This window comes from Aquila chrysaetos, chromosome 20, assembly GCF_900496995.4.
Source record: "Aquila chrysaetos chrysaetos chromosome 20, bAquChr1.4, whole genome shotgun sequence".
NCBI classification, from domain to species: domain Eukaryota; kingdom Metazoa; phylum Chordata; class Aves; order Accipitriformes; family Accipitridae; genus Aquila; species Aquila chrysaetos.
The window spans coordinates 14,928,639-14,949,038 of NC_044023.1; the positions used below are offsets into that span (position 1 = coordinate 14,928,639).

Genomic DNA, 20,400 nt, shown 5'->3' on the forward strand with positions numbered 1-20,400 from the left:
GCCTTGTGGCAACTTTACTCTGCAATTTCCCATGAGGAACTCGAGCAGCTCCCGGGGCGCGGGAAGGCACTTCTGCACGTGCTCACCTTCAGCCGGGAGCCCTGCCCTGCTCATGAAAGGTTTTTGCCAACCTGTACAGATCGGCGAGGGTGCAGGCCTGGGCTGAGCTGCCCTCCCGGCTCAGGGCACAGTGGAGCGAAGCTTTGTGTCGGTGTTGAAGTGCCCGGGCAGGGTCGGCTGTTTCTGCTGGGTAGCCAGAGCTCAGGCAGGGCAAACCTCCCCACGGCGGCGGAGACAGATTTTAACTGACGACAGCAAGAGTCCCTTCAGATGCTGAAAACCAGGCTCTTTTTTTTTTTTTTTTTTAATTAGGAACTGGTCGGTGGTGCAGATGCTTGCCTTACACGGTACAGGTGACTGTTGCTGACTGCAGCAGGTACGGAGCGGTCGCTCCCAGCCAGAGCACTGCAGGTACGGAGGGGAGGCTGATTTTGTGCCGTGCAGGGAAGGTGCAGCCCGCGTGGCTGCAGAGCGTGGGGTAGCGTAGACAGGGAAAGAGCAAAAGTTGCCTGGGAAATTTGCATCAAATGGTGCTCCTCACCCTTGTGGGAGACCCAGCTTCTGGTATGGATCTGGGTGTGAACCCTGTGAGATGGTGAGTCCTCCCCTGCTCCGGTCCCCTCCGAGGAATGGAGACATAGTCCACAGGCTGTTCAGGCACAGGTTTGCATTGCCACAACACAACTGTAGCCACAGATTTGTTCAAAACTGAGAACAATCCAAAAGCTAAAGATATTTGGAAGAGAGCAGACCTCAGTAAGTGCTCAAGAGTGTGGCAAAAGCAGAATAATTTGGATTCCATTTTTTAATAGTTTAATCTCTTTTTATATATATATATATATATACAGTACTCAAAAAGCCTACAAGGTGGAGCATAGTATGAGATTTATTTCCCTTAGTTATTTTTTTCTAAACTCTTGCAAAGAATCTTCCATTACAATTTTGAGCTCTATTAAAAAAAAATCCTAGGGGAAATGTGTACTATTCTGTATTAAACTACATAGGACGTATTCCTAAAAGTCGCTCACACTCCTCCCACACGCACCTTCCCACATGTGAGATAAATTAAGAATGTCACTATCTTTAATGCCAGAAGTATTTCCATCTTCCACTGCAAATATGCAGTGATGCATCTAGAATAGCACTGTCAAGGGAAGAAATCTTCACATGAACAGGATTTAGCTATTTGTGTTCCCTTTCTACACGCACTTAGTATTTTATCCACAGGGGATATTTTCTTCTGTAGGATCATGTCGGCTGCAGGCAAATGGAGAAAGAAAACTCTTTATTTCTTTATATCTAAACCTGTTCTGAGTCCTGCCCCTTGGCCAGTCTCTCTCTGACAGCCTGCGCCCAGTTCAGAGCCTTGCAAAGCGGTAGGAGATGTTGACTGAAGGGCATTGCGCTTGCTAATGGCATGGTGGGTCCTGGGGAATCGGTCCGACACGTGATGGTGGTGCTGAGCATAGCCTTCACCTCCTGGGTCTGCGGAAAACTGCTGGCTCCAGTGGGGAAGCACGCGGGAGGGGAGACTCGAGAACTAATCTTGTGTCTGTGCTTCTGCCTCTGTGACTAATTGCTCTGAAATTTGCACATGTAATAGCTTTCACTTTTCCTAATACCTCTTACTAGCTTAGCATTTAAAAAGGATGTATTTTCTTGTCATTAAAAGCACTAGATGCAAATGGAGAAGCAGATAGATACGCGTTGCTTAAAAATTAAAATAGAACCACAAATTTCAAGGAGCGCGGTCAGGCTCCAAAGAGTACCTGATCCCGTGTCCAATGTGCGGTACAGCAGCAAGAAATGCACCCACTGCACCACTCCTCTATGGGAACGTACAAATTAGAAATTTCAAGGGCTGTTGAACACTGTGAATTTCCACTGTGGATCAGCACAAAGTTATTTGGCACAGGAGGTTCTGTAACTGTGATACATTGGGGAAGTTCATATTGTGCAATGGCCCTAAAACTCACCCTTCCTCCTCTAGTATGCAGAGATCCAGTGCTAAGATGTATTTAATATAAAGCAGGTAGGACACTAGCTGACTGGAGCAGTTTTTTTGTCTCTTGTTGCCTTTTCATTATTCATCTTAGGATCATCTACTTTGCTATTTATATTCAGCATAAATAATAATTAAACCAGGGGACAGAGGTGTGATGGTGTGAATGTGAAGAAAAACTCCACGTCCCTGATGTTGCAAAGTTGCAAAGATAGCCAGGACTGGAGGAGTCCTTAGTCTGAGAAAACATGGTCCATTGCAAATGCTTGCTGGAGAGCAGGAAAGCATTAACATGCAAGTGCTACTCTTAAGTAGCCAGAATGTAGTGATTAAAGTGCTCTTGCTGTGCGATCTTGGGCCTCTTGCCCTTTCTCTTCCTTAATTAATTTCCTCTATCATTTATGTATTAATAAAAACAAATTACCAGCTTCATGGGAGGTGAGAGGTTTTATTCATTTATGTTTGCAAACAGCTCTAAGATCCGAGGAAGGAAGGAAGAAGCTACAGAAGTGAGACAGCTGTATGTAGTGCATGAATGATATATGGCAAGGTTTTATTCCTTGGCAGTCTGATAATTTGGCACAGGAGTACGTCTTTTTCCTTTTCTGCTGTCCAAGTTTCTTTTTCTGACATTATCAAATAAGGCACAGCTTTTGCCTCTAGTGTGATATGTAAATGAATGGATGTATGGACACTTTGATTTTGGGTTGATCAGTACCTTTGTTTCAGCCTTCTTTCTTTTGTGAGCATTATGGAGAAGGGCACTGCACAGTGACTGTAGAGTCATCTGCCAGCAGGTCATGTATTTGAAACCGGTGTTGGGATTAAAAATAGTTACCGCGTCCCCTCTTTATGGAACAAACATGGATTTATCTCCTGGAATGATGCTCTGCTTTCTGCTATTACCAATAGGGTAGCAGCTGCAGAGGTTATCCTGCATGGGACAGAGGTGTACAGATAGGAAGTTTCAGGTAGATCTGTAGACTTGGTTGTTCCCTACTGTCACAACTTGCACTAGAATTCAGATTTTGAATGTCTTCCTCTGTAAATGAACTTGATCAAGGTCTTGCAGTCTAGCAAACCAACATGCAGTAGCACTGGCCAGAGACTGCCTGTGTTGTCGGCAGCTTTGTCAGTGGAGTTCGACGAAGGCTGATGCATGCCCATGAAAGGCAGAAACGTGCTATCAGTGGATGCTCTTGACGCCTTTTCTCCTGGTGAGTAATGCAAACAAACATGACATTCCCTCCTACCTGTGCGAACCAGTCTCAGGGTGGAAGCAACATTAAAAGCCAGCATCTCTTCTCTTGTAATGTCTAATAGCAACATCTAATTCTGCATTTTCAAAGCTACTCCCCTTAAGGTTATCTTGTGATATGGAGCATGTTTGTGCACAGGCACCACCGTGAGAGCAGCTCAGTGCACTTCAGTATGCAGCAAGCTCCTCAGTTGGGGTTCCCCTTGGAGTTCCTCAGCAGGCACTAAGGATGTGTCATCCTTTGAGTCATCTCTTGCTTTTAAAGCAGCTTTCCTCCATGAAAGCTGTTTTGGTTTTGACTCCAAAAACTTTACACAGAACACCACATTTCATAGTGCTTTGCCACGTATTTTTGCAGGGGGAGCTGGTGGGGAGTTAGAAGATGAGACCTGCCTTTGGGGCTGCACATGCCTTCACCCCTTGTGTATGTCATGCCTTTTTCATCAGCAGTATTCTTTGTGGCCCTCCCCAGTTTGCTTCTCCCAGGGATTTTTAGAAATGGTCGATGCCCTCTTGGACTGAGCTGTGTGGGATGGGGAGCTTTAATTGCTCTTGGGTGTTTGCATTTTGTCTCTTTTAAATCCCCCCTCCTCGGATGCCTCTCGCCCCATCTTCCATCTCGGATCAAAGCTCTGGTGTCCTGTTCCCTTGTCCCTCTTGAATGCTCAGGCTTTATGTTGCTCTTGTGCTTATGACCTAGGTTCACCCTGGGACAGAAACCTTTATGGGGCAGGGAGAAGGGGAACTGTCTGCCTTTGCAGCATGAGAGTGGCCCCAGCCCTTCCACAGGAGCCTCCCCTCATTTTTGGGGGAGATTTCCATGCTGCAGGTTGCTATCTCAGCAGCTGGCATCGAAACCTTCCTGGAGGCTCCTGCTGACGTACAGCCCATCTCCCCGCAGGCAGTAGGAATCCTGCACTCCTCTGCTGAGCTGGCGGGGCCAGGTCCCTGGGCAGCCCAAAGCGATGGTCTCCCATCACCCAGCCCTTCAGAGCCGAGGTCTGGTTAACGACGTGTGTAAAGACCTCCCACTGATGAGGCCATCCGTGCTGTTCCAGAAATGTTGAGCTAATTACACAAAAGGTGAAGCTCCAGTACAGCAACGATTGATTCAGCCTCAGGCCCTACACAGCAGAGAGCAACTCATGAAAACCAAAGACAAGGCATGTGATTGCAGACCCTTAATCCAGCTAAAATACCATGACACCTGACCTCGTTAGAAAAAAGTCACAAAACAAATCTCCCTGGATTGTTCCTTGCTGTGTCTAGTGAAATACTAGGAGCTCGGCCAACCAGCCACGTATTCCTCCCTATCCTACAGAGTACTGTGTTTTCCTCTCTGCCTTGGAAACACTCATAGACCCAGAATGAACTCCTATAAGCTCATGGGGAGGAAAACTTATGACTTACTAATTAATACACAGACATAATGTGATTGTAGCCACAATGATAATAGCTGGTACAGGGCTTGTAGGGTGAGGGAGCGAGGCAAACAAGCAAGGCATATGTAGGGTCTTATCAGGGGCCAGGATATTTTGTAAACTGGTCACCAGTGTTTCCCTTAGATACTAATTTTATGGGGAAGTTAATGCACAGCCACCACACAGTTGTGGGGCTGCCAGCCCATAGCCTGGGCTAGCCCCTGGCACGACCGTCCCTCTCCCAGCAAGTCTGGTCCACTTCAGAGCGTAAGTGAGGGTAGCACATAGAGTGGGATGGACTTTGCATGTGGCAGTGTAATGCCTTTGCTTTCAATGCCTACCAGCTTCCCTCATGTAGACAGGTCCCTGCTTCTAACAGCAGACAGCTCTTGCCTGTCCGAGTATTTGGATGCTGAGGTCTCTACAGTGGTATTTGAAATTCATGCATGGGAAAGGGGGAGGAATTCTGGCATTTCCATGCACGTGGCTTAGCTCTTTACAGTGGTTGTCTGCAACCCATGAATCATGGATGAAGTATTCCTACAAGGTGGCTTGGTCCCTACAGAGCTACCTCTTCAGTGGAGGGAGCAGGGTGCTGTGTCCCAACACCCTCTTCTTTCTCTTGCCCTTCTCAGTTCGGCACAGATAGGTGGTCCCGGCAGTGCAGAGTAATCTTCCCTTTCACAGCTGCACTGCAGGCAGGGGATCGGGCGGGATGAGGGATTTGGTTGGCATTTGTGGGCTAGGGATGACTAATGTTTCCCTGTCACTAACACATCACCGCTTGTATCAACCAGGAGCGTCAGAGCAGCTTGGTGCAAACCAGCTGAGTGTTGTCAGCAATTTGTCGTGGTCATTAGCGCGGCATGAAGCGCTGGGTCCGCAGGCCCCTGCTGGCGTGCGGCACTATGGGGTGCTGTCTGCAGGGCCTGCGGACCCCTCTGGGACTCCCGCATGCAGCGGTTCCCATCTGTACCGTTCACCGTTAAATGTCAATATAAGCCTATTAGAGAGAGGCCAGGGGAAGTGGGGATGGCAGCTCAGCGGGCAGTGACGGATCGTACGCTGGAGAATGATTGATTTACTTATTTAGGGCTCCGTTCAGCAAACATTCAGATCCATGGGGCTTGGGCTTAATACGAGTTGGGGAGATGAGGCGATTTCAGCAGCAGAGGAAGGCACCAGTACTTCAGGCCTTTCACAGCATGGCACTTACGCATTTATTTAACCCATTGCACAGCATCGGGGCCAGCCCCATTGCCAGCGGGGAGCCCTTCGCCCTGCCACCAGGTTCAGCCACCGTGAGAGTCTCAGGGGCTGCAGCAGCATGGAGGGGAGTCTTGGAATTGCAGGTTTTGGGGGCTCTGGGGCCAACCCAAGCCTTGCGGCAGCAGCGCTGGGCAGACGCAGCCCCCCGTCGCAGGGGCTGCTCAGTTACTCTCCAGCTTTTGCTTTGCTGCAGTACACTGAAGGAAGGAGAGTTGCGGCACGGACTTTGTGAATGAGAAGGACCATCCTGGGAGCAGCAGGGCCCTGGAATAGGGTATTCCTGGGGGCATTTCACCAGTGACCATAACCGATTTAGTAATTTGGGAGACCTTTCTTGTGAAATGCCTGTTAGTGTGCCCCAACACTAATTGGGACGGAGAGACTGAAGCTGACACTGCACCCTGCAAATCTCTGGTGTGATGTAGCCCAAACTCCATGCCCAGGGTTTGCTACGCACCTTCTGGATCCAGAGCATGCGTCTGTCATGGTCCCACTTGGCAGGAATTGCCAGGCTTAATCAAGCCAGTGATTCATGTGCTCTGGGAGCCTTTCTCAGGGTGTGGGCAGCACCAGCTGCCTCCCAGGGAGGTGCGAAAGGGCCCTGACAAACAGCTATGCAATATCCCTGGGGAGGTGTCACTTCCTAGCAGCTGTGTTTGGCCTGGAGCATCAGCCTTGTCTCAAGCGAAAATACAGCAAAGCACAGTGGTAGAGCACAGAGATTGTAAGGAAAAGGTCTGAAAAGGTCTCCCTGTTTAAAATGCTACCTGAGGAGGGCAGCTGCTCTTCCTTACAGCTGCACGTGGCTTTCCTGCAAAAGAGTTAGAGGCATCCGCCTCCTCCTCCTCCGGACAGGTCTTTGGCTGGTGGCAGCAGTTTTGATGGGGCTGCCTAGTTCTCCTGCATGTCTCTACTCTGCTGGGACTCCCTTTAGTTTAATTACCTCCTCTGTGCCCGTTTACCACTAAACTTTCTGGGACTGTTTCTTGGCTGCCAATCTGAATACTCTATGACTTGGGGAAAAAAAAAACCAACAAAAAACACAAACCCCCCAAACAAACATCTATTAGAAGTAACCAAGTTGCTAATGGAGACAGATCAAGTGTGAAGTGCTTCACCTGAGGGCTCAGCACACTGGAGACCAAGAGGAAGAACTTAGCTACTTAAGAGAGGGATGGGAAGCTGTGGGAGTGAGCTGGAAGGCAGCTGTTGAAAAAAGACTATCTGGAGGATGCTCTAGCTACCTGTGAGAGGTATTTGCAGCTCTGCCTAGTCTCTGCTAATATCCCATTCATTGGGCGGGTAGTACAGTAATGAATGGGAATAAATCAGAAAAGCTGGAAATTTAGGGTGTTATCTGCAAAATGCAGGTGGAAGAAATATGTTCTCTCTTAAAGACTTCCCACAGATTTAAGTCCCTTGTGTCTTTCCTTCTAATGTCAGTGCTTAAAAATAGGACTGAAGGAGGAATATAACATTTTTGCTAGTGTTAAGCTGGCCCCTAGTTAGTGCTGGCTCTTTATTGTATAGGCCAAATAGCTCAGATGAGACCTGCTTTATGGATGTGCAAAATGGCTGCTGCTCTCAAGAAGCAGGAAAATTGGGAATCTTCTGTCTTTTTACTTCTTCGGGGGCACAGTGACCTGCTTAGGGTAATGAGTCTCTTGTATCTGTGCTTACCCACCTGGTAACAGCAGGTCAACTGGGCTCCTGGTAGAGTTGGGGAGGCTTAAATAAGGACAAGCAAGTTCTCTAATGATCCCTGCTGCACTCCTGGGGGAGGCTTACCTAGGACAATGCTGTCCCCTGCTGAGTGACCACCATCATCCTTTATTTCCAAATCTGCTTCTTGTAATTCTGTGGTTAAGATGGATTTAAGGCTGTTAGCAAAAGGCAGTGTGCTGTCTGGGAAAGGCTTGGCTCTGTATTGCACTTCCTTCTTGGTGCTGGTCTGAGCTCTGTGCTGCTAAAATACCCAAACACATTTTTTGATGACAGTGAGTCACGGGTATGTCTGTTCGTAGTCCACAGTGGAGTTGCCAAACCTGTGTGCAGTTGTACGAGGACACTGTACCTTCTGCTCCCAATATTTGAACATTCAATGCTTCTGGTTCTGATAATCTTCCTTTTTTTAAAAAAACAACAACAACAAAACAAGAAAACCCCCCAAAATCCCCAAACAACTCTGAAGTCTGAAAACAAATTACTATTTGTCACTCTAATTTCACTAGTGTAGCATCCATGAGCATCAAAACCAGCCCTTGTCCTGAAGAACTTGTAGTGGTTGCAAACTGAAGAAGGGTGGCTTCGGGGAGGGAGGAGCAGAATGAATAACCAGGCAGGGACCTGCCCCACGGTGGGTAAGGCAGTGCTGGAAGATGGACCTCAAGCTCTTCAGACCCGCAGGCCTCCCCTATAAGGCTGTGTTTCAAATACAAAGCAATGTATTTCAATCAAATGTTTGAGAACATCTGTGGGAAGGGACTCTGCATTTGGTCGCTGTTTGGGTTTGCTGCTTGCTGGAGCAGAGTCCGCCCGTTGCCTACGAGGCGCTGTGCCGTGCTGGCTGGAGTCTGAACACGCTGCTGCTTTTGCCATGCATCTGATTTTAAGTTCAAAAGTTACTGGTTTGGGGGAGTGGTGTGGCTGACTGGGTGGTTTTGTGATGGGCAAGGGGAGCCGGAGAGCAGGCTGGGGTCCAGCAGTGGGAGTGCAGCAAGGCAAACCTGGGTTCAGATTCACCGGCTGAGCTGCTGGCTAGACCTCGCAGGAGTGTGTTAAAGGCAGGGAAAACGGGGACACTGCTGTCTCGGGGACTCCTACCTCTTCCTCTGCCAGCGCGTGTGTTGGGTAAACTGTTTCTTCCAGCCTGGTACCTTCTTTAGTGTGATGAGGAATGCTGTGGACTGAACTGCTCTTCTGTGAAAGTGTGCTCTCTGCAGCGAGTGAAGCTCTCTGTGGAGCTGGATGACCCAAGGAACTAGGTAACAGAAGAAGAAATCCTCGCTGAGTGGGTGGTGCTTCCCTGCAAAGACGTACCGTCCCCTCCCGTCAACGCCTTTGGAGAGTTAGCTTTGGTTTCATTTCAAATACGTCGAAAAACCTCAGTCTGGTGAGGTGGGATTCCTCTTCTCAGCTACCTGCAAACTGGCTTTTTCTATCATGTTCCGCTCCTTTCCCACCAACTGCTGTGCTCATCAGCACGGATCTGCCAGGTGGCACGAATCCCTGTGGCTATGGGAGAGGCAGGCAGAGCCCATCTACACGGTCCTTGTTTTCTCCACAGGCTCCTCAGGCCTGATCCAGGCCAGCCAAGCAACTCTTTACACTGGTAGCTTCAGTGGATGCCTGTTGTCTCCTGCAGGCCAGGCACTGGGGAGAGACGGTGAGACCCCATCGGCACAAGCAATTGCTGGTGTCGCCAGTTCGGGGGTCCACAAAGTACATTTGTGGTGCCCCAAGAAAATGCACCCCTCTTTCTGAAAACTGTATGAGATGGAGCAGCACCTTCTGTTTATGCTCCTTCTTGCCAGGGTTTTTTAACACTATTTATTTAGCAGCTTGAGAAGAGCTCACCAGCCGGCAGCACCTTCCCTTTGAGCCATGGTCCATGCTGTCCCTTACCATGGCAGCCTGCCCGATTGCCGAGTGTGTTTTGCTCACTGTTCAGCTGTTTTAAGGACCCGCTCACCAGCTAGGCTTTGGAGAGATTAATAATGTCTCTTTTCCATACAATGTCCTTGACAAGCCAGAAATCCGCCCATTCACTGTTTCGAGCAATTAAAATGATGACACGGCCATCAACCCCCACGCAACCAGTTGGCGAAAATGCTCTGCAATGGAAACTCCAGTCCTCGGCGAGTGAATTTGTATGTAGTTTGGCACAGAACGGCCCTGCTGACTTCCCAGGCCGACACTGCTTTGTTACTCAAATACAAACATCTAAAACCAGCATTAGGCACTGCGAGCCGCGCCAAAGCCGACTGCTGTTGTCGTATAATAAAACAGCATGTTGAGGTTTGCTATTCTAATTGGGCAGCCAGGAACCCCGGCGGACGGCGGAGCTTATTTATTGATTGCTCTTCAGATCAGAAACTGGACGGCACCGCAGGGAGCTAGTAAAGAAGGAAAACCATTTTAAATACACTGTAAATGCTCCTTTGCAGGATTAATGAGCAGGAAACTGTAATGTGTGTTAACAGGATGCACAGAAAAGTAAAAGCTGGTAAACTTGCATGGCTTTCCCTTTCACGGGAGAATTCTGCTTCAGCAGAGATGGGGAAATGCAGGCTGTAATAAATGTTGCTTTATTGCTGGGGCATTATAGTAGAAAAGAATCTATATTCTTACACTGAAGTTCTTGCAAAATTGGAAATTGTTAGAAAATACAGGGGGAAAACAACAAAAAAACCCCACCAAACCAAACCAAACCAAAAGGATGAGGGGCAATTGGAGTCAGCAGAAAGTGGAACCTTTCCTGTTGGCTACTTATTCCCTCAGGGCTAGCTTGCAAAAGGTATGAAATTCATGCTATGCTCTATCTCCTGCCTAGCTGGGAGGAATTCACCAAGCAAAATAGCTGAAGGTGTCCAGCAGGGACAGGCTCCCCAGCTCTATAATGGCCACGGTGCCATGAAGCATCCCCGAGTCACCTCTCACCGTCCAACACGTTCCCATCCTCAACAGCTGGTCTAGTCGGTGTGAGAGAGCAGAGCGCGTTGTGATCCCGTTTATCGCTTTGCTGAGTGTTTGGATCTTCACCCAAAGGCTTTGCATGGCTCTGGTGTACTTTCAAAATGCCTGGGAGGGGGGCTGAGACACGGATGCACAGATGTGCAATGAAAGTATAAAAAAGCCCGTGCTGTCATTTTAGGAACATGTGCTGCTCCCATGGTTTGCCAAACTCTTATAATTATCGTAACACCTGCAGCTTGCCTGCAATTCAATCCTGGGTGCTTTTTTCCTGCTTGATCAGCTCGTTTCTAGCTGCCTGTCATATGGGAGATGCCCTCTCCAGCACGGTGGTTATCATTACTGAAGCAACTCCTGCGAGCAGGGCGGTAGGCAGGAGGGGAGGTGCGATGGCTCTGTGCCTCCCTCAGGCGTTTCGTGATCCTGGCTGAAGGAGACAGGTGACAGGCACTGCCAGGCATTAACATGTGGACGTCTTGAATTTTGGGAAGTCTAGTGTCTTCACAGTGATCTGACTTCTTGTAGAATCACTTATGAGTGAAATATTAAGAAAGTTAAGCAAACCAGAAAGATGCTGGAATTTCTCAGTATAAGGGGCTAGTATTGCATGGGAAATGAACTCAACTGCAACGCCTGTTTTGTTTTAATGTGATATCACCCTCTGCTTGCTTCCCCTTTGTGTTTTTCCACCTGACACACTCGGTGTGAAATGTGAGCAGCTTCCGACAGGGGATGTTTTCCTTGTGTTTGTAAAGCCTGGAGGTCTTGGGCTGTGATGTCAAAAGGGGCCTGGGTAATCTCTGGTGGAGCGAGACCTGATCCTGACCTGAAGGACCATCACCAAGGTCAATGAGTTAGATGCTTAGACTTCTGCAGCCTCAGACATTTGCCATCCTGTGACTTTTAAGAGAGGGTTGGCAGCATCCTCTGGGAGACCTCTTGGCCCACCCACGCATGGGTGTCTCCTGGGCCATCTGCCTGGGAGGCAGCCGCCCCAAAACCACGGCGTGCTCGGAGATGTGCTTTCGGGACATCTTGGCAGACCTGAATGCAACGGGCTGGGCTGTCTCCACAGGGTTCGAACGCTTTGGCGGTGACACGACTGCTTCATTGCTAGAGCTGTCAGTTCAGCGCTGCTTGAGATCTTCACTCACGCTTAGACCACCAAACACTTTTGCAAATGAGAGGGCTCTGTTTTTGTTATCCAATCCTTCCTTGTGGAGCGTGAGTGATTTCTTAAGCACACAGAGGTTTGTGATGCAAGTACTCATTATCCACCCCAGTTTGTTACAAATGAATCATAAAGTAAACTTAATGAAACAAAGCACACAAAAGTAGATTGATATTTAACTTGGCTTGGCTTGTTGTCTTCTCTTCTGGTTTGTTTTTTGGTTTTGTTTTCTTTTTTTTTTTTTTGTCAGTTTGGCAAATACTCTAGGTTTTTAGCCAGCTTTGTTCCCTCCATGTCATCCCTTTAGAGGTTTTCACAGATCACTCCAAAGAACAACCACACAAAATGAGAGAGAAACAGACAACACAGAGGTAAAAGCAGAACAAGTGTATCAGGCTGTATTCTTCTTTTGACCAAGGTCTGTTGGACCCATTAGGGTTTTTTTGACAAAAAGAAGCTTAATTTCTACAGTTGTGGATGTTATTTTCAGGGGAATCCCGTCTGCAAAATGCTTTGCTGTAACTGAAGAAGTAGAGATTGGCATGCCTATGGGCAGTCATTGCTGCTGAGGGTAACTTCATGTGCTGGGTGGAAAAGTAAAGTAAAACTTGCAGAATAACCATGGAAAAAAAAAATTATAGGTTATGGCCAAGTCTCAGGGTACATTTCAACTTGTTGCTTTAGTGGGGGGACCTTTTGGTTAGTATCTGTCCTAGGCCTTCAGTGCCTCTGGCAATGAAGAGCTGTTCTCAGATGGAATTACCTTAGAGGGAGTTTGTGATCTACAGAGCCTGACTTTTAGATTATATTGTAGGTGGACTTCTGTGGGCACCCAGGGGATGGCAGCTGTTGGGAGCAGGGAGGTGGTCTAAGGAGGATGTAAGACATACATACCTTATTTTTGATATTTTTTTCCTCCCATCTCACTGAAGAATTATAACAGTTTGTGTATTGGAGGATGAATGGTGAAGATGATAGAGTGTGATGGACAGTGGTGAGCAATGTCCCTGGCTGAGCTGAAGGCTGTCTCTGCTTTTAAGGGCAGCTTCAAGCATCTGTCTGCAGCAACTTTTGGGCCACCAGCTGTGGAAGGCCCTGGTGCAGAGGGCTCTTCCAGAGCCCCCAATGCCTTCTGTTGCAGCCAAGCTTTATTTTATTTGTTGAGAAGCCTCCCAAGGGGTTACGAGGGGGGGTCTGTCTTACTGTGAGGAGAGAAGCACAAATAAAAGCCATCAGAAAAAGGAATGGAGAGTTATTTTTAGGTTGAGTCTGCACTAGCCAATGGTTTTGTGTCCTCTTAAAATCCCCAAACTCACTGGAGTCAGTCCTCTGGCAGCAGAGAGCCTGCTTTGGGGAGGCTTGGAGGCTTTCTTTCTGGTTGCTTCAGCAAAACAAATATACTCAGGGCGTATCTCACTCCATGGGCTGGGTAACAAACAAATAAAACCGATCAGCCCATCTCCAGGTGGATTTTGATGCCTTTAAGTAGCAACCTACCTGCCAGGAGCATTGCTGCTGCCCTGCTGAGAGCTGAAGTGCTGACTGCCTGGTGCAGGCACAGCTCTGCACTGGTGCTGGTTTGTGTCCACCTGTCCTCTGGGCGGTACGACAGCTTGAAATAATGTAGTAATTCAATACAGCAGGGGTGCTGAGTGCTTTCAGCCTGCTTGAGGCTTCAGGAGGGCTTAGTCCCAATCCTAAGCACTGAGCACCTTGGAAACTTGAGTGGAGGCCAAGCCCACCGCCCTTGAAATGGGTGCCAAAGCCAGCATCAATTTCAGAGGACAAGTGTGGTTATGTTTGCCGCTGGCTTAGATACATCTGGGATCCAGGTGATAAAGCCTGGCTCCAGTGTGTCCTAGATGGCTATTTTGCAGGCAGAGCGTTAGTCTGGTGAAGCCAAACCTTGAGGGTCAAATCCTCCGCAGACAGAAGCAGATGCAGTTGTTAGTGCTGCTGGAAAAGCTGGGCCATTAATTATGGATGGAGCATGTGTACTTGTCTCCTTCCAGGGGACACAGAGCATAAGGGTGTCTGCCTTTATACAAGTCGTGTACTGGCACACAGTGAAATACAGCAACAGTTAAATGTTAAGGCTCACGATCTGATTTTTGGCTGTCTTCCTGCATTTCTGTTTGCAGATGTGAGTTTTGGGGTTTTTTGGGTTTTTTATTAAAAAGAGTGTTGAAGAACAAAGAGCCTGAGAGCCCTCTGCGTAAGATCTGAAAGCTCTCCTAATCAGAAAGGAGGGGTGAATAATTTAGAAGCCAGCCAAATAAAACTCAGGTGCCAATTAAAAGCAAAACAACCTTCCACTGAGATTTGGAGTGGTCTCTCACTTCTGGAGAAGGAATGGCATCTGTGGAAGCCTTCCAGTTCAGGCATTTGAGAGTCACTTTTATTGACATTGACCTAATGGCTCAGGTCATTTGGATTTGTTATAATTATAATGGGACTTTGATTATTCCTTCTCTGTGCATCACAGCGAAGTCATGAGACTTCTGGACAGTCTGCAACAGTCTTTGGCTGCAATACTGTGGTTATTTTATGGTTAATAGCAACACCACACATTTAGAGTTGCTTAAAGAAAAATAAAGCCTGGGCAATCAGTGAAATAGGTCTTTTACATAGTCAGAGTAAGGTAATATTTTTTTGCTGTTTGCTAACAGCAAATACACCAAAATATGTGGAAAGCTTAAATTGTTTTGCTGCTCGGACAGCTGTTTGACAATTTGTGAAGCAGCACTGAGGTCCCAGAGAGCGGCGCCTGTGGCCGCAGGAGAGCAAGGCTGGGAAAAGCCCTCAGCGCAGGATGTGAATGTACTGCCTGGGGGACTTGGCGTTTTCCTCTTGCTTTTGTGGAGATGGGAATCCTTCAGGCAGCCTCATTAATTGTGGTTTAAGTAGAAAGTTACTTTTCCAGAACTTGTTTTTCTCTATTCTTTTGCCCTCTGGTTTGATGAGTCTGTGTGTGATGGATCATTTAGGGAAAAGCGTGGGGATGGTGTGCCTGTGCAGCCAGGTTTTGATCCTTCCTGTCTGTTTTGCATGTATATGTGATATGCTTGTTTCTGGTATTTCTTTTTATTATTTTACTTTGTATTGATGCACTGATGTATTTGTACCATTTTATAATCAGAAGTATCTAGAGTATTAATTACTAGAAAACCACATGAGAAAATTGGGCTTTTGTGCCAACATTCCTATGCTAATGTACCCAAAATAATCGTATTTAAACATCACTAACTCTAAAATACATTTAAATTGGGACCATTGAAATTCACCTCTTATTTGTGTCAAGGGCTCCAAAACATGCTTCTTCTAAAATACAAAAAGTAACATAAAAGCCTCAGGCTTCTAAAACGTCATCTCTTAAAAAACAATCTGGATTTCGGCTGGAGGTTGGTAGAGATGCACTGAACCTTTTAATAACTGAGCTAAGCAACCCTGAAAAATCAGGTTTATAGTACTTGTATCAACAGATTGGATATAGAAGTTCAACTTCATTATCATGGCAACTTGCTACAAGTAAGTGGTGGGGCAGTACTGAGAAGCTGAGGTTGTACTATGGGCTGCCTTGAGAAGCTATAGAAAGTGAGAATGTGGGCACATGTAATCTGAAATGCATTGCATTTGTCTGTGGAAAACCAGGGCAATTTATTAACGTGCATTTCTAATCTGAACTCTTGCTTTCAGTCTGTCTTTTTAAAGACAAAGGACCTTTGCTGAGGGCAGTCCCACGCTGCTGTGTGTTGCAGTGCTGCCAATTTGAATGGCTCCTCAGGAAAGCACTTAGCCTCAGAGGCAAGACCAAAGTGATGCTCTGCAGTCCCACGGATGAGCTGGAAGTGGCTGGTGAGCACCCGGTGTGTGGAAACCACAGCCCAGCACGACAGGCTCTTTTGTGGGTAGTTCATAGCCCTTGTTGAGAACGGCAGGACTGGGACACGGAGGGGCCGTGCTCAGCCTCCTTGCGTGAGCAGATGATTTTCGTCTGCTCTGCTCAGCAACGTGGCAGAGAGCAGGGGCTGGGTACAGCCCTGGGCTGCCCTGTAAAGGCTCGGGGGACATCTGATGAGATGCATTATATTTTCCAAATCGTTCTCGCTTCTCTGTGCTTTTACTTTCCCTCTGTATTTGTATCTAATACAGCAGCAGCTGGCTGCTCTCTCGCTGTCTGACTTCCAAAGATCTCCAGTTCTGGCCTAGCTGTGCAGAAGGAGCCCCCAATAGCCTACACCAGTGATTTTTTCCTGTGTGACCTCTCCTTCCCCTCCAGTCTTCAAAACCCAGATGCTCTGGTGGAGTTTAGATGCCCTACAGAGGTCCAATCTAAAGAGCTGAAGTGACAGAGAATCTGTTGCATCCTCAGGTAAATTGTTCCAGTGATTAATTAATTACCTTAACTGTTCTGCACCAAGAACAATTTTATTTCTCTGTAGAAAGGCCTTTGGTTTCCAGCCACTGGATCTCAAGATGCCTTCTTCTGTCAGATTAAAGAGCCTCATCTTATTACTCCTCTCTCTGTGTAGGCACTTGTTGACCACTCTCAAGTCACCTCTTAACCTTCCCAGGGACAGACTAAATGGATTGAATGTCTCTAGTTCCCTGCTGTAAGGGAGGTTTATCAGCCTCCCATTCTTCTTGCTTCTGCCTGCTGAAGCCACTCCAATTTGTTCTCGTCCTCTTTTCCAGCTGGATACAGCAGGGGCTTGTGCAGTCTTTCATGTCTTCTACCACTGCTAAAAAGCTTCTAGCCGTCCACTGAGCCTTGCCCTGCTCTGTGCATCCCAGGGCTGAATTTGTCCTCAGTTACTGCCGCATCTGGGGTGAGGCTGAGCCCTTAGTCCCTCTCCAGTGTCCCCATAAGAATGGGATGGGGAGCATGGAGAGGCCAGTCCCAAGCTCGGGATCAGCCTATTGTGGCCCAAGGGGTTTTTCTGCCTCTGTTTTGGCATCTGTCCTGGCTATGCAAGAAGAAAAGGAAGGTCCTGATACAGGCAGCTGTGCCGGGTGGGGAAGGAGGGACAGGGGAGCTGGGGAGCTTGGCTGTGTTTGGAGTCTGCTCACACAAGAGTTCACCAGCTCCAAGTGAGTGTAATTGCGGAGACAAAGTAGGAGCAGCCTGAAAATCACAGGGACAGCATAACTTCCAGCTGAGGAGAAAAGGGCCTTTACGAGGTCTTGAACCAGTGTCCTTACGTGCGTTGTGCTGCGGTGTGATGTGTGAGCACTCAGCCACTCCACCGCCAGTTAGAAATGAGAAATTTCAAGGGCTATTGAGCACTCTGTGAATTTTCACAGTGGCTCAGCGCAAAGTTATTTAGCACAGGTGTTTTGGTAATTGTGATGCATTGGGAAAATTCACAGTGCTCAATGGCCCTCAAACTTCCACCTGCTTGGTGTGGTGGTTAAGTATTAGTGCAGTGGATTATAAGATAAAATATGCAGGAGAGACTTGCTGGCTGCAGGACTTTTTCTGGCACTGGTTATACTTCTTTGTTATTCTATGATCGGTTTGTTTAACTGATGTATATTAGGAGGACGGCAAGTAGACTTCGGTGGCTCTTAAAGTTGAGTGTTTTGCACCTAGTAAACCTGATGGGTCCCTGTCCCCCCACAGCCCTGAGCGAGAGCGCTGTGGAGAGGAAAGGGGTCTCCAGACCGCAGCCCTGGCTGTGCTCAGCAGCTCTGGAGCTCCCGTTCTGCGGCTGCATAGCTCCCGAAAATGCCCAACCGTGAGCCCTGGGAAGGGGGAGAGGGAAGAAGAGGGACCTCTGCCCACACTTCTCTAAATGTATACAACTGTAGAGGGCCTACGAGTCCTAGGTAAGTTTTCTTTTAATTATCACTTTCCAAGTCACCTCTGCTCCCATGCTGACTGTGCTAGCAGGGACCCTTTGGGGAGGACGCTCTATCTGTCCTTTCAGGCACAAATTAATTGATTAGGCATCTTTGCAAGGATGTGATGTGGCCAAGTACAAAGAGTCAGAAGAAAGCTTTAATTTTACTTTTACTTCAGCCCTGACATTGGAACATTGTGGCAAACACAAATGCTGAACTGATGACACAGGCCATTATTACGAAGTAATTAAATACAGAAAATATTGTTCTCCGCTGTCTCCTAAGCGGAATTGTCAGACTGATCCTGCAAGCTTTACGGATTTTGCTGTGCTATGGATGGGCAGCTAAAGCAAAAGGACCTGCGACAATGTGGGATGGCTGAGCTTGTTGGCTGCTGCCATTTGCAGAGCAAACTGATTTTTCATTTTTTAGGTTTTGGTGCTCAATGGATATTAGCAATGTGATTCCCCGCCTTCCCCAGGTTTTCTCCCAGACAAACACATGTAGCTAACTGGCTTTGTTCCACCCAGTTCTCCATATATTCGCCCCAAGCCCAGTTATCAAGGGAACGTGCCTGCACACAACCATTGAATCAAAGTTTTCAAAGAAGGGAGAGTTCAACATCTGAAAGCAAAAGGCGATAAACAAGAATGCCCTGAAAATCCCAGACCTGTGCCGGGAAAGGGGAAGGGTATTTGGGTCGGCTGAGACCCCGTCGCTGTATTCACGCATGGAGGTGTAAGCGGAGGTGAGGAGGAGGAAAGCGGTGGTTGCGGTGGGGATGGGAATACTCAGATCAGGACCCGTCAGTGTGTCTGTGTGTGGCTGCACTGCAGGTGCTGTCTGTCACCGGAGGATTGACAGGACCTCACCAGCCCAAGGGCAGCCCAGCTCCATCCATGGGGGCTGGAAACACCTCAGTGAGGCTGGGGATGTTCAGCCCAGAGTTTCTTTTCAGTTTGTGGTGCCTGGTCCTCCACACCATGCTCCTCCGCAGCCCTGCTGACCCGAGTGGGATGGCAGCGATGCCTTCTTGGCTCCCGGCTCCCGCAGCTATGAGAGCAGCATTTCTGCTTTTGCTTCTTTTCTCCCTGTCTTTCTAATCACAACCAGCCGCCTCCTCCATGCTGGGAAGCAAGCGTGTCCCCTGCGAATCCTGGCAAGGCTGCAGCCTGGCTCGCTGCGTGTCGTGCTGTGGGTTTTTGGCAGGGCGAAGCACTGACTCTGCAGTGTGTTTGGCTCTTGCAGGCACAGGTGGGACTTTGGTGATGAAAAAACAAAACCACAACAGTCAAGGTTTGTCATGAGCACAATTCAGCCACCTTCAAGAGTGTCCAGAAGATGAAAAGCCGGTGCATGACTAGAGGGTCCTGCCACGAAATGCAAGTAAAGTTAATGGATGGATTTTATTTTGAGCTTATTGAAACATTTCAGAATTCCCATTTCTCACAAGATTTCAAATGGAAGTTTCAGATGTCTCCTCCTCACTTCACTTTGTCCTCAGTCTCCTCTATCCCTCTCACACCATGTTTTTTGGTGTTATTAACATGTAAATTAAGCTCATTTATAGAAAGTAACATCTTGACAAGTTGACAAGTGTTGCATATGACAAGCGTTTGGGTTGGGAGTCGTTTCTGTTTCCACAATTGCTATTGTTCCTATTGGGATGGAAACGTAGCCATGCGCAGCAATGGTCTGGATGCCTATGCTGCATTTAGTCCCAGTTCATTTGGAAATACGCAGCTGGGATACTGTGCTGGATGTAGTCATCAGTGTCTGTGCAGGGTCTCTCCAGGTCCTACCAAAGCCAGCAGATGATCTGCTTTGTTGCTGCTACTGGAATCAGGTTTGGACCTGGGTGTTGCATAGCAACCCTAAATTATTATAAGAACCCTCAAAAGGGTATTAATGCTACTCATAAATAAATACAGTTTGTCTCACTCCTGTTTATGAATGTTTTTCATGCCGTTCCCCAGCTGAGTGAAGGCTTTCATCTTCCCAAACAATGAAATTCAAGTTACTGCCAGCTGACTGGTAGCTCTCGCTCAGTGGCACAGCGGCTGTAATTAGTCTTTTCCAGTGCATACTTCTTGGCTTTCATTTTAAGGAGGACTTGACTTTAACTTGTTGCTTGTTACTCACAGCTGACCAGGCTCAGTTCCCATTTGTGAAATGGGTTTCCCGCCAAGCGTTAGGAGAGGTCGTGTTTCAGGTGTGGGTGCTTCCTGCGTGGATCCTCGTTCCCGGCTGGAAAGTGCTTACAGCTCATCTGTCTTCACTTCTTCTAGGAAAAATCATCCCTGAAAGCCAGGAATATATTTTGCCTTTTTCTCCGACTCTTTGAAAGCTGTCAGTACTAATTTAATTAGTTGGTGCATAATCACAGTTTATCATTTCCAAGTCTAATATATTATAATGTTGTTTATATTGATTTGATGATTAAAGGCCTTGTCAGAGTCTTTGTTTCTTTTCAAAAAGAAAATGTATTTATCACTCTTAAAAAAAAAAAAAAAAAGCCTTTGTTGTTATGCAAATGACACACACCAGATTAAGAAGGTTTATTTTACCTGAACAGGTATTTACAATAATTTTCTGTACTCTTGCTGTCATTTTTATTGTCTACAGTGCCCTTGTCTTGGTCTGCAAGATAACTCTTCACCGGGACCAGCTCTGTCACGCAGTG

General features: G+C 47.5%; 1 long non-coding RNA gene across 1 annotated transcript; it reads left to right on the top strand.

Annotated features, from left to right (window-relative positions):
* Positions 1-385: 385 nt before the first annotated feature.
* On the top strand, positions 386-20,158 carry LOC115353660. The gene is made up of 3 exons (XR_003927658.1): positions 386-471; positions 15,570-18,465; positions 18,966-20,158. It is a non-coding gene; the product is annotated as an uncharacterized LOC115353660 (long non-coding RNA).
* The last annotated feature ends 242 nt before the right edge of the window (positions 20,159-20,400 follow it).